The sequence below is a fragment of the Bos grunniens genome, chromosome 24, assembly GCF_055505025.1.
Source record: "Bos grunniens cultivar Pamir isolate PY7600 chromosome 24, Bosgru_T2T1.0, whole genome shotgun sequence".
Taxonomy (NCBI): Eukaryota; Metazoa; Chordata; class Mammalia; order Artiodactyla; family Bovidae; genus Bos; species Bos grunniens.
Window position 1 is genome coordinate 32,408,769 of NC_141188.1, and position 14,692 is coordinate 32,423,460.

Consider the following 14,692-nt stretch of genomic DNA (forward strand, 5'->3'; position numbering starts at 1 on the left):
AATTCTTCAGGCCAGAATACTGGAGTAGGTAGCCTTTCCCTTCTCCAGGGGATCTTCCTAACCCAGGGATCAAACCCAGGTCTCCCGCATTGCAGGCGGATTCTTTACTAGCTGAGCCACAAGGGAAGCCCTATGAATCAATACAATTGGTATTATAGCATCTTCATTTATTTTTCTATCCACCTAGTAAAAAGAAACCATTTTATTTGTATTTGTACTAATATGCGAATTCTTACCACTAGTACCCACTAGGGGTCAGGCTACTTACACCGTGGAAGTACCGATTGTAGGACGGGTGTTGCTGTAACGGGTACAAGGATTCTTTTCTTCTCAATCACGTTATTTTGCAGAGAGGTGGGTAGCATTGTTTTCCCTCTTCTGGCACATAATCAAATGTTAAAAAAATGGAAGTTGCTGTACCAAAAATACGTGCCTCACTTTCTAATGTCAAAATAGTCAATTTCTAAGTAAGATTTCTTAAGTTTTTTTTTAAATTCCTAAGATGAATAGTTAGAAAGAGACATTATCTTTAAACTTTTCTTTTGAAAAGTTTCCCCCTGAAATACTGTGTATTAATTAAACAAATATTCGAAGAAGAGATTTACTATGAAGGACTTCCTTTATGGCTCAGCTGGTAAAGAATCCACCTGCAATTCAGGAGACCTGGGTTTGATCCCTGGGTTGGGAAGATCCCCTGGAGAAGGTAAAGGCTACCCACTCCAGTATTCTGGCCTGGAGAAGTCCATGGACTCTATAGTCCAGGGGGTCACAAAGAGTCGGCCATGACTGAGTGACTTTCACTTTCGCTTTTTACTGCGGAAGTGGGAGAGGAAACAGGTCAAAGAGAGAAGCGTCTTGTCTCAACAGCAACAGCAATGACAGCAACATAAACTTCTGTTCTAGTAAGAGAAAAGAAATATGTGCCAACAACTAGATTCACGGCAGTATGTGGCCAGTATTCTAAGAGGTGTATAAAGATGAGTCATGTGACATAGAGTTGCTTGGTGGAAAATATGTGCTTTCAAGTCTGACAGGCAAAGCTTTCCTTCCAAGAAGTGTTTTGAAGATGGAACCTTTGTGCACTGTTGGTGGGAATGTAAACTGATATAGTCACTATGGAAAGCCATATGGAGGTTCCTCAAAAAAAAATTAAAACTAGATCTACCACATGATCCAACAGTTCCATTTCTGGGTAGATAACTGAAGGAATTGAAATCCCTGTCTTGAAGAGACATCTGTACCCGAATGTTTACCATAGCACTCCTCACAATAGCCAAGATATGGGAACACCAAGTGTCTGTGGATGGATGAGTGGACAAAGACGATGTGATTACATACATGTATGATTAAACAACTGAACTCATAGAACTGGAAAGTAGAATGGTGGTTACCAGGGGCTGGGGGATGGCGTAAATGGGGAGGTGTTATTTGAAAGGTATACATTTCCTGTTATAAGTTATGCAGACCTAATGTACAGTGTAGTGAATATAGTTAATAGTGTATGTTATACTTGACATTTTAAAATTTCAAGTATTTTCACCACACAGTAAGATGGGAAATACATAAAGTGATGGATGTGTTAATTAGCTTGATTGTGGGAATCATTACACAATGCATATATATATATCAAAATAACACGCTGGGTACCTCAAATGCATACCATCTGTGTGGTCAACCACACCTCAAGAAATTTGGGAAAAAACAGCCTCAGTTTCATTACCTGTTAAATGATGATAATAGTTTGTTCCTTTTAGGATTGTATAAGGGTTAAATGAGACAGCTGTAAAGCAAAGAACACAGCTATAGTTTGTTGCCTTTCTTTATCTGAATGTCAGGACTTATTTTTCTCTGACCTTCTGCAAAAAGGAGGAACTGTATTTGAGAAAAGATGCTGTTTCCCTTGCTGTAAGAGTTTAGAAAGAAAATTCCCGATCAAGGAATTAGGGAATGCTTCACCAATGAGGTGTATATGAATTGCACCTTAAAATTTGTGTAGGATTTTAACAGGAAAAAGTAGAAGCAAGGATTTGATAGGTGGCGAATATGACTTATAAAACTTGGAAACATTTTGGTTTCCTTGAAAGCCCTGAATAGTTCTGCTTGACTTGAATTATGATACATATAGGGAAACAGTTGGATAAAGTTGGATTTAAATTTAGGGACATATCATGGAAGGTCTTAAATGTCAGGCTAAGGAGTTTGGCCTCTTCGTGAGGAAAGGAGAGTAGTTAGACATCAACTCTAGAAAAGAAAGATTTGGGATTTTAAAAGAAGAATCTTTGTCTTTGCAGTTGGGATTAGGATAAGACTATAATTATCCTAAACTTTTAAAAATCCCACACTGGGTAACTGCTGGATCACAGCTCTAGAAATACCAAGAAAAGTAATATGTTGATTCATAATAATTTATTCTCTGTAGTTTTGGGGGTCTATTCTATCATCTCAAACCCCAAGAAAGGAACAGAAGAAGTTAGTTATAAGATGAGGAATTCCCATACTCCTGTATAATGTATTTAAATTTTATATATATTAATATAAATTTCATAAAAGTGTTAGTTGCTCAGTTGTGTCTGACTCTTTGCAACCCCATGGACTATGGCCTGCCAGTCTTCTCTGTCCATGGAATTTTCCAGGCAAGAATACTGGAGTAGGTTGCCATTCCCTTCTCCAAGGGTTCTTCATGACCCAGGGATCGAACTGCCTCCTCATTGCAGGCAGATTCTTTACTGTGTGAGCCACTAGGGAAGCCTTATTTCATATATATATATATATATATATATATGTATTTTTTTTCCTCTTTTAGTTGGAGAGAAAGACTTTCACCTGAATCCAGTGTGGGCGGTTCCCAGGAACCAGACTCTACTACCTACATGTAGCTCATATGCCAACATGTTGCCATCTTAGGGTAATGATGATAGATTTTAGGGAATCAGAAATGTGAGAGTTGATGCTAATAAAGCGGTCAGCTGTTCTGCCTCCACTTGCATATTTAAACTGAAAGCTAATCAGCTACTCAGGAGAAGGGGACAACAGAGGGTGAGATGATTGGATGGCATCCCTGACTCAATGGATATGGGCTTGAGCAAACTCCGGGAGACAGTGAAGAACAGGGAAGCCTGGTGTCCTGCAGTCCGTGGGGTCAGAAAGAGTCAGACACGACTGAGCAACTGAACAACAACAAAATCAGCTACTCTGTCCCAGGGTAGGTGTAACCACAGCTACATAGGTCCTTACTGTGATACAGTCTTCTTTATACCAACAGATCATGAATTATTATTCCTTTTCATTGTATCAGATGAGATCAAGTTAAAATGACGTTTCACGTAAGAGAAACACACACACTGCTGCTGCTGCTGCTAAGTCGCTTCAGTCGTGTCCGACTCTGTGCGACCCCAGAGACGGCAGCCCACCAGGCTCCTCCATCCATGGGATTTGCCAGGCAAGAGTACTGGAGTGGGTTGCCATTGCACACATACCTCTTAAATTGCTCTGGGGTAAAAGACTATTGCTTACCAAAGAGAGGGGAGCTGTTTTTGTCATATGGTTTGGGGGTGAATTTCAAAATTCCATTTGCACTTTCTTTTCTTTTTTTTTTCTACGCTGTATTTTATTCATTTGGGAGACAAAGGAGAATGAAATTATTGGAAGAAACTTTTAAAAATCCCACACTGGGTAACTGGTGGATCACAGCTCTAGAAATACCAACAAAAGTAATATGTTGATTCATAATGATTTATTCTCTGTAGTTTTGGGGGTCTATTCTATCATCTCAAACCCCAGGAAGGAACAGAAGAAGTTAGTTATAAGATGAGGAATTCCCATACTCATTACTTCTGCCCATGGCTTTCAGCTGTATTTATCAGGACAACTTTGCTAGGTGCAGTCAAACAGCACGCTGTTTTGAAGGCAATTAAAGCAGGAAATAGACTTAAAAAACACATCAGATACTGAATACCTGCCCTCACATTATCAGAGTTTTCTTTTTGGAAAAAAGGTATGCACTTGTGTGTCTGTGTCTATGTGTGCTTACTCTTCAAGTTAAACGAGTATCGCTGCAGATGGGTACATTATTATTTTATAACCCCAAGTGAATATTACTCAGACAGGCTATATTCAATTGATATAGATATAAACACAGTATTGTGGTTGGGGGTGATTTACAGGGAGGTGAATCTGGTTGATGAGCTTGTAAGGTTCATTAATACATGACAACTCTTACCGGAAATTGGGTAGCATTTGGAACCAATATTGTGAAGGAGGATTAATAACAACATGTTAACCACATTTAAGTATTGGTACAGTTTACAAAATCCTTTAACATGTATTAGCTATACCGTTCAGTGTGCAGTGTACCCTTCCTGCACAGAAGCAGGAAAAAAAAAAGGTGTTAAGTCATCTTGCAAAGATCCTTGCTAACCTGATTGCCCACTTGGGGTACTAGGCCAATCTTTTAACAGTAGCTGAAGTTCTCTAACTTTGAAAAAGAGAAAAGGGATTTGTTGAAACTGACAGAACCCATCTTCTGGAGTGCACAGTGTACAGTTGACCAAACAGTTAATTCAAAGTTAAGTACATATACTTTACATGACAATTATGATCAAGTAAACTATGGATTCAACTCCAACCTCCCTTCACCAGGAAACGGGCAAAACAGAATAAAGTTCTGGCTAGAGTCTCTTCTTTAACTGAGCTAACTGTCTATCATTTGCTGATCTATTGTGTCTACCATTATCCTGTGTCCCAAACAGGTTACTTACTTGGATGAGGGGAGATACAAAGAAGAAATATAGAGATCTCAGATTTTCTGATGGAATTTACTCAAAGTTCAGAAAAAGTTCAGATTTTCCATAATTCTATCTTGATGAGTCTAATGATTGCTCTTTTTTAATTGGCTAGAGCATTGGTTCATGCAACACTACAAGTCAATCCACAGACTCTCTGACCCAGATATCTGGCCATTAAGATTTCACATTCTCTCCCCCACCCACTTAACTGACACCGCTTTCTACCTGGCCACCTTTGTACTTAATTAAAATCACCAAAAGCTGGGATGGTATATTTTGTAGGAATATTAACAAGGTGGTCTGAAGCCATATCATTCTACAACATCACTTTTACCAGCTTACTCCTGAGAGCTTTCAGAAAATACAATAATCCTACTTCATTTCCCTTCAAAAATAGCTGCTGTGTTACTGGGCTCCTGAGCCATGGTAGAAAGTAACCAAATTCTGTAGTGTGTCAATTGCTAAATACTGTGTCTGTTATGATCTACAGTGAACTTTGAATCGAGGAAGGCTCACCCAGGCTGGCACTTTACATTCCATAAAAACATTAAGAATTGTCTTGAGCTTTATGAGTTTAGGGAATTTGCTTTAATAATTTGATTTTTAGCAAGGGACAGTTTTAGATCATCTTGTCTTAGATTTTTTTTTTTTAAGTGAAAGTGCAGAGATGAATCTTATTTGTTTTTGAGAGTTAAACGCATTATAGAGAATAAGGATGCTTCTGGGTTCCTGTGGGTTTACTTTCCTTCTTGGGCAATAGATTAATCCCTCAACTCCACTATTTGCTATAGAAAAACTAATTTCACTTCTGCCAATAAAGTTCTTGGACAAGTTTGATGTTCTCTTGATGAAAATTAATATTCTCTCTGTTTGCCTCTGCTCTTCTCTTTGCTAAGATACAGTAGAAATTTATAGTCTTTCACCCAGCTCATGATCAGGCCCTGTTTGTCCACAAAGAAGCTAGAAACTCCAGGTGGGTGGCCTGACATTTCAATGGTATTATGCCACTGATGGGTTTAAACTCTGTATTTTGAATGCCTTGTATTTAGAGGTGAGATGTTTTGAAGATGCATTTTTTTATAGGCATTTAAAGATGCATTGGACAACAAAATATTAACCTTACTTCATTTCCACCTGCCCCCTCTGCCAGTCCTTGCACTAAACAAGTTTTTTTTCTGCTTGGCATCAGGAAAACTTATTTTAACAGAATGTTTGAAAAAAAAGGAGAAGGAAAACAAAAACCTCTTAAGAGTGAGGTTTACAACGTGTTCACATCTTTTTTTCCTTTTTTTTTACAGAAATGGAAATGGATCTTGTGTGTACTTAGTGGAGTCTGAGGCTCCAAAAATTTCGGAGGATTATTACTCTGTTTCACTTATGGGCTGAGATGTTTGTTTTCGTTTTTGTAAGTCAGCACAATTAAAGGAACTTTGAATTCAAGCACAAGCAAAACCCAATTATGCTGAACAATTACCGGTATATAGATTTTCCTTGACTCACAGTAGGCTAAGCTTACCAAAGGCTTACCCATTAGGATATTTGGGTGGTGTTGGCAGGGTAACACCAAGCAGAACTGTCAGGTGGGGTGCTCTTTCTAGGGAGGCAGGTACTCACAGGGAAGAACAGGCAGGGCTGAGTCTGGCAGACCCGGGGTTTGGTCCTAGCTTAGGTACCTGCTGGCTGTATGATCTTGACATATTTTGCTATTCCTTCACTCTGTTTTATTTTTCTCATCAGCACTTATCACCATCTGCTAAACTATAGATTCATTTTAACGTGTTATCTCTCTCTCCTAAATTCCTTGAATTAGCTCCGTGAAAGCAGGGACTTTACCTGTTTGATTTTTGCAATATTTCCAGGCACCAGAAGAGTGCCAAGCATTTATAATTCATGCTCAATAATTATTTGTTGAATGAATGAATGTCAACTGGGAATAATAACCCTGCTTCACTGGGGTGGTAGGATTAAACACCTTGTGTATACAACAACTAGACGAAAGGCCAACACACAGAACTCTTCATTAGATATGTGTTCCCTTGATCATTTCTCTCAAGTCTCATCCCCCTCTTGGGTGTGTGTGTTAGTTGCTCAGTCGTGTCCAGCTCTTTGTGACCTGACCCCATGGACAGTAGGCCGCCAGGTTCCTCTCTCTATGGAATTCTCCAGGCAAGAATACTGGAGTGGGTTGCCATTTCCTTCTCCATTCATCCCCTTCTAGGCATTCATCATTCAGGTGTTCCTTTCAAAGCCTTAACACTAAACAATAGGCGTATATGGCTAATGAACTTTCCAGCAGTTCTTGATTTCTTTCTTTAAACTTTTCTTTTTTTAAAAAAAAACGCTGGGAATGTATGTAAATAAGGCATATATATAGTAAGAGAAAGACAAAGTTATTTTTATTTGGGAACAGAAGAATAAAGGGATAAAAAAAATCTTTACTGCACTGAAAATACAGAGACAAGAAAGACATTGTTCTAGCCGTCCATGAGTCGAAAAATGAGAACCATCCAGTGCGCTGAGTGGAATGACAGACACAGGGCGGCCGAGTGACAGCCAGAGGGAACTACTCCCTCACGCCCATCTGCGGGCACCCTTGCCCCACCTCTCACGGCCGCATGACTGTGGCTACCAAGTTCTTCTTTCAGTTGAGAAGTATGAGGATTTGACCTCTAGGTATCTTCAGGCTTTAAAATTCTTTCATCGTTTTCAGGTCTATGGGTACAAAGCAGTTACAAATGTCCAAAGCTTGTGGTTTGCCACTTCAGCAAGCTTCTAGGTCACACTGAATCCATTGGTCTGTTCCCTGGAAATGAAAACCATAGATACTGTCTCTTTTTCTCTCCAACCCTCCTCAGCTGTGTGTGAGAGAGAGATGGTAAAATAAGATCAATCTGACAAAAACAAAAAATTCTGGAAAGAACTAACCGCTTGCCTTCCCCTCCTGCATAGGAGTTCATTTGAAGCACTTCTGTGTAAAATAGGCATATGAATTCAGTGGCTGAGATCAGACTAGGGAGGTGAAGTTTTTATTAACAAGGTTTTATTAAATCTTTGAGATAATTGCAAGACCCAGGATGTTTTGAACCTAATGGGACGTCAGTGCAATTGAACTCCCAAACAGCTGTCATTCATTTTGGGGTAAAACTTGTGAATTAATCCCTTGATGTCTTTTTTTACACTCAGTCTCCTTTTGGACTGTAGGAAGCGTGCCTCAGCTAAAGGTTAAACTTTTAAAACTGTTCAGGAGACAAATCCTTTCAAAGCTTTGTGTGGAAAATATTCTTTTAATTCAAATTTGGTGAGAGTTGCCAGGGTAGCAAATTAAAGATTTATTGTCTGGGAATTTTTGGATCACAAGCTAACATAGATCTGGTTGTTTTATTCTGTAATGTTTGGAGGTTTTCCAGCCACTGAGCTTTCTACTTGGGCCAGGTATTGGAAGCGTAGCCAATGCACTGATTGATTAATCAAAGCAATGCATGTCGTGAATTCTGTTTCTGTAGCAGATATTCAGAAAAAGGAGATGTAGATGTAGCTGTTTAATGGTGTTTTTAACCAGATCATGGCAAGTTAGCAGTCATTTCATATCACGATAACCATACAAGGATTTCTTCTATTTAGGCAGACAAACCCTTGGAAGATCAATATAGTTTTTGCAAGAGTGTGAACTCACTAAACGATGGCACACCCAGGATCACAAACAAAAGCAAAAATGCGGTTCTGGGTGACTGTGCCATGTAGCTACTGAACCCAGATCAAATGCAATAAAGTGAAAAGGTATTTTAAACTTCAGAAACTTCAGGATAAATGGAATGTTACTGATCTCAACTCCCCCAAGGCACCCAAATGGATGCACTTTTACTCTGTTTTGAAATTAATTCCAAGTCCAGGGAGTGGAATACATAATGTCTGTAATAATTTCAGAGTGAATCCCAGGGAAATTAAACATTAAATCTGGCTGAGATTTCACATTATAGGAATTATCGAATGTGTGCCATTAGCAAACATCATTCAGCAACTCACTGTATCTGAAGCCGCAAGGTTTAAACAAATACTCCAGTGTAACATTTCACTTGTTAGGAGGCGTGACCAAACAATCAAATTACCAAGAATAAAATGGGAGTTCTAAACAGGCTGGTGGTGTAAATAAAACCACTCTCAAGCTCTGCACTAGGCGTTGCTCTCTCTTTTGGGTATCTTTGAATCCAAAAGCTAAGAGAAAGGTGTACAAAACAAGTTTAAGGCCCTCTTTCAGTAGGCATAAAGATTTTTAAATCACATTTTCCTCCCTCGCTATTCCGTTCGCTTCAGCTGAGTCTTTGGGCTTTCTCATATATTTCACATTATTTCTTTCACACACACACACACACACACACACTGTATCTCCTCTCTTTATCTCCTCTTCTCTCTCTCAATCTTCCCTTACAAATAGTTTATCTTCCTGAAAACCTTATTACAGAACAGAAAACTTGTAGCTGGCTGGCTGAGATGGATTTTTCCTTGTACGTTGGCTTTATGACTGACAGGTCTCCCGTTCTTTGTTTAAACTCCGAGTTCATCCTCTCGGCTCCCTCATTTTCGTAACAGGGCATCTCCACACGGTGGCCAGGGCTCTGCTGTGTGCGTGTTGTTCTCCTGTCTGTAGCATCTCTGATTAAACTCCCTGGTTGACCACCTGAAGTCCACACCAAGTCTTTGCTTCTACCTGTCAAGGGGAAAGAGGCCAGAAGTTCATTGCTGAGGAGTGAATAGTGTCTGGCTTCTCCAGACTCTCGGGGTTCAGGGAACACTCTGACCTTTGCCAGCGCTTCTTGCCCCTGGGGAGCAAAGTGGATGGTGAGGATAAGACTTGCTGCTGCTGCTCCTGCTAAGTCGCTTCAGTCGTGTCCAACTCTGTGCGACCCCAGAGATGGCAGCCCACCAGGCTCCCCCATCCCTGGGATTCTCCAGGCAAGAACACTGGAGTGGGTTGCCATTTCCTTCTCCAATGCATGAAAGTGAAAAGTGAAAGTGAAGTCGCTCAGTTGTGTCCGACTCTTAGCGACCCCATGGACTGCAGTCTACCAGGCTCCTCCGTCCATGGGATTTTCCAGGCAGGAGTACTGGAGTGGGGTGCCATTGCCTTCTCCAGAGGATAAGACTTAGAGTAATCAAAAAAATTCCAGACGTGGGCAGCATCTGGTCAAGTCCCCAGACACAACGCCATGTGTATGTGGAGCCCTTGGGATTCTGGTGGGGAGCACATGACGAGTTGTAGAGGTTGGGTCTGGGGTCTGATAGCACCTCTCTCTGTGGCAGCTGCCGGGCCAGCCTGCTGTTGGTATTGTGGGGGACCGGGTCCTTGAATGTCAAGGGACCTGGAAAGCCTACCTAGCTCGTGAAAAAAACCACAAGCCACTCAAAGTTTAGGGCTGGCTGGTACATATATGCGACGAATGTGTTTTCTGAATGAACCCCAAGTCAGTCCATGCTGTCGGCCAAAAACTTTTCTAGTTGTGTTTTTAATAAATGGCCTTTATTGAAAGGAATGTAGTGACAGGCAGTTGGAGCCATTGCTAAAACTGGGGATATGTGGTTGACGCACGTAAGAAGGAGGCTGTTGTTTCCAGCTCTTCCCTCTAGGGCTGTAGCTCTCTTTGTAGGACGTGTGAAGGGATCCTTTCCCCTGTAAAAGCCCCTGAGTCTTTAATGCACACAGGCATATTGTAACTTGCAGTCTGACAGCAAAATAAAAGTCACGATGTACAGTGCGCTGCCTCAGTATATTTTCTCCATGTATGACAACGTGGAGATGGAAACCCTTTTAAACTAAGCCGAGAGCACCCAGGAGCTAAATCCGAAGCACATAAAACAAAAATCCCAATTTAACAAGTGGAAGGAAATATCACATTCCAGCTGCACTATACATAGCATTAAGAATTTTATTTTCTGCTTTTCCAAGAAATCCTCTCTGAATTTTAACCCCCTGTGACTCACAGAACCAAGAAGAAGGCCTTCACTCCCCCCTGCCCCCCAGCTGCATTCCCCCTGTCCCCTGATGCAGGCTGAGCCGAGTGCTGCCCGTGTGACGACCTGCCAGCCTCACTGGCTCAGTAATCTCACCAGCCCTTCTCTCCCTTTCCCCACTGGATGGAATGTTTTTTCAGCTGCTGTCGGGGTTCCAGCAAGAAGTAGGCGTGTGCGACAGGAGGAAAAGGGCTTCGGGAAAACCAACTATGTGGGTTGCCTGAAGGAGTGTGTTAGTTGGAAATAATGATTCCACTTGGAGATAGCATTCAACAGCATCTTTTCCTTTTCATTTAACACGTCCCTGGGTTACGGAGAGTCTGACTTCGCTGCGTTGCCGATTAATCTCTTCTCCCTCGTATTTCACCTTTAAGGAAGTGGCCACATCTGGACGCACTCACTGCTCTGCTGACGCTCCTCCAGGGCAGAGCTCTTGATGCACAGAGCAGCCTAATCAGCAGAAGGGGTGAGGGGCAGGACTTCCAAGATGCTCTCCAGGAGCGCTCAGCCAGATGGAAAAGATCAGAGTTTGCTTAAATGTAAACATCCCCTTATAGTCACCGCACTTTTCCCTAGGAGAGTGGCTCCCTCAGAAACTCTGCGACCTTTCTTTGGGGATGTAAAGGGTTTATAGATACATGTGTGTGTATGTGTGTGTGTGTATAACGGAATCCCTTTGCTGTACATCTGAAACTAAGACCACATTGTTAATCAACTATATTCCAATACAAAATACAAATTAAAATGAGTTATAATCATGAAAAAAAAGCTAAAAAAGAAGTTTGAAAGGTTAACATTTTATATTTGCCTCTCCAAACACTACAGCAAATCTTATTTCAGCTTGTCCTCTTTTAAGGTTTGGTTAATAGTCATCCAGTTTTTTCATAATAAGGATCAAGAGCCAAGGCTCTTCAGGACACTTCTGCCTTCCATCTAGATCGGAATATTGCCCTCAAGGGCAAGGGAAGGCAAAGGCTTTGTTTGAAAGCAGCGTGTAAGCTTGGGCCATTCTTCCTGCTACTCTCTTTCTAGCCTGGCCTAGTCAAGTCCCCAGAGTTGTAATTAACTTGGCCCCTTGCCATTTATAGACTTAATTGGCCCAAGTGACGTTAGGGCTTGAGTAGCTCTTTTGTGGAAACATGTAAAAGCAAGTACCTTTTCTTTATAGTGACCCTGAACCAATAACTAATGATCCCCTCTTTATTTACAGGATGCAGGGCTTCCAAGTTCAGGTAGAGAGCAATGTAAAATTCATAACTTTTAACTACAGAAGTTATTCCTGGTTTCTAAAGAGCAGCCAGAAGAAATTGGAAAAGGCTCATTTGGACATTTGACCGCTTTTGGAATCATTACTTAGACTACCAGTTTCCAAATGAATCTGGTCCTCAAGACATTTTGTGGGTGGAGGAACAGGAGATTTAAAAAAAAAAAAAGCAAAACCCAGGGTCCCTGCTCTGAAGGGACTCTGCCAAATTTGAAGTCTCTTGGGCATTAATGAGGAAACTAGAATTGATTTATTTAATGTATTAGATACCATAGTGTAGATGGTTTACCAAAATAATATAAATAATATCTGTGCCTTTCCTTTGATAATGTGGAGTTGTCACTAGGAGACACTGTCCCGCTTCTCTTTCATCCACAAGTGGCCATGAGACTGGTTCTCTGTGATAATACATGAGTAAAGAGGATATGTAGTCACTGTCAAGATGAGGCTCTCAAGTGCATAGGGGTTTCTCTGTTCTCTCTTTCCCCCTCCCCCTGCATGAAAGCTGAGGCCTCAGGGATGGTGGCAAAACGTACGGAAGGACCTGGATCCCTAAGTCACCAAGTGGAGGAAAACCACCCAAATGACCAACAAAACCCTTATTGGACTGTTAGATAAGTGAAAAATAAATTCTGTTGTGTCCAGTCATTAAAATTGCCATTGATGTTCAGTTGCTCAGTTATGTCTGACTCTTTGTGACCCCATGGACTGCAGAGAGCCAGGCTTCCCTGTCTTTCTCTCTCAAAGTTTGCTCAAAGTCATGCCCATTGAGTTGGTGATTATCTAACCATCTTATCCTCTGCCGCCCTCTTCTCCTTTTAATTCAATTTTTTCCAACATCAGGGCCTTTTCCAATGAGTCAGCTCTTTGCGTCAGGTGACCAAAGTACTGGAGTTTCAGTTTCAGCATCAGTCCTTCCGATGAATATTCAGGGTTTGATCTCCTTGCAGTCCCTTGGACTCTCCAGAGTCTTCTCTAGGACCACAATTCAAAAATATCAGTTCTTTGGCACTCATTCTTCTTTATGGTCTAACTCTCACATCTGTACATGACTACTGGAAAAACCGTAACTTCGACTAGAGGAACCTTTGTTGGGAAAATGATATCTCTGGTTTTTAATACCATGTCTAGGTTTGTCCTAGCATTCCTTCCAGGGGTGTCTTTGAACTTCATGGCTGCAGTCACAATCTGCAGTGATTTTTTGATTTTTTTGATGACTTTGGAGCCCAAGTCATTAAAATGTTGGAACTTCTTTATCACAGAAACCAGCATGACCCTAATATACCAGTAAGTTGATGTCTGATTTTTATATTTTAAATGAATAATTCATTCAGGAAAAAAGCATAGGTATTGTGTTACTGTGAACATTCATAATACAAGATAGTGTAGACCGTCCTAGAAGGTCATTGAGACCAGGAGACTCCAATTCAAGAAATAGAGGTCAACCATTTTCATTTCCATACTGTCATCTTTTCTCTGACAGATTATCTTCATCTTGCTCTAAAAAAGGCAGATAAAAACTGGCAAATGGATACCTTCTGCACAATAAGAATCTTGTATTTTAAAATCCAGCACATCCATGCATTTTTTTCTGATGTTTGTTGTTACAGAGGTTGATGTTGCGAGCCCATGTATAGAATGCCTATATGGAATTAGTATGCTGCTGCTGCATCGCTTCAGTCGTGTCCGACTCCGTGCGACCCCACAGACAGCAGCCAACCAGGCTTCCTGTCCCTGGGATTCTCCAGGCAAGAACACTGGAGTGGGTTGCCATTTCCTTCTCCAGTGTATGAAAGTGAAAAGTGAAAGTGAAGTCACTCAGTCGTGTCCGACTCTTAGCGACCCCATGGACTGCAGCCCACCAGCCTCCTCTGTCCATGGGATTTTCCAGGCAAAAGTACTGGAGTGGGGTGCCATTGCCTTCTCCAGGAATTAGTATAGTGTAAGCCCAAATTTCTCAAATTGGAGCATTTACTTTTGTATTATGAAAGAATGCTACAAATTCCAGTTCATTTGGACCTTTCATACTTTCCCACATTCAGCCAGCACCTGTGCCAGTGGTACTCAGAAAGCTTGATATCACGAGTTTGCTTTCTGGAGGAAAATCTTGACCTAGGTAAAAGATAATAAAAACGTAATAGTTGAGGAAGTCATGTGGTTCATTAATAGAAACCTGTGCGTGGTCACGGAAGTGTTTTCAGCAGTAACTCTAACTTTCAAGAGCACAGATGTTAAATGCTCTGCCCCTCCAGACGTGCTCCTAGAGGGATCTGTTGAAACGGAGCAACGTGTAGTTTAAAACCCCGCGCGCCTTGGAGAATGGGGAGGCGCTTACTTATCCAGGTGGCCCAGCACCTTTGATTTTCTTCCAATGAAGGTCGAAACACAGCTCCTGATATGTGTGTGGCTTAAATTTAGCGACATACAGTGTTTCCTCCCATCGGCACTTCCTCTCACCTGTGGAGATAAACTGTGTTATTGTACTGCCAACCCATATGTTTTCCATCTCTGTCTTGCTTGCCTTGGTGTAGTATCTGTTCACTGTGGGTTGGTCACTGCCTTCTGTGAACACTTCATGCAGAGTGATAATAGACTGACCTTCATGTTGACTCTGTTCTGTTCAGCTTGTGTTAGCACT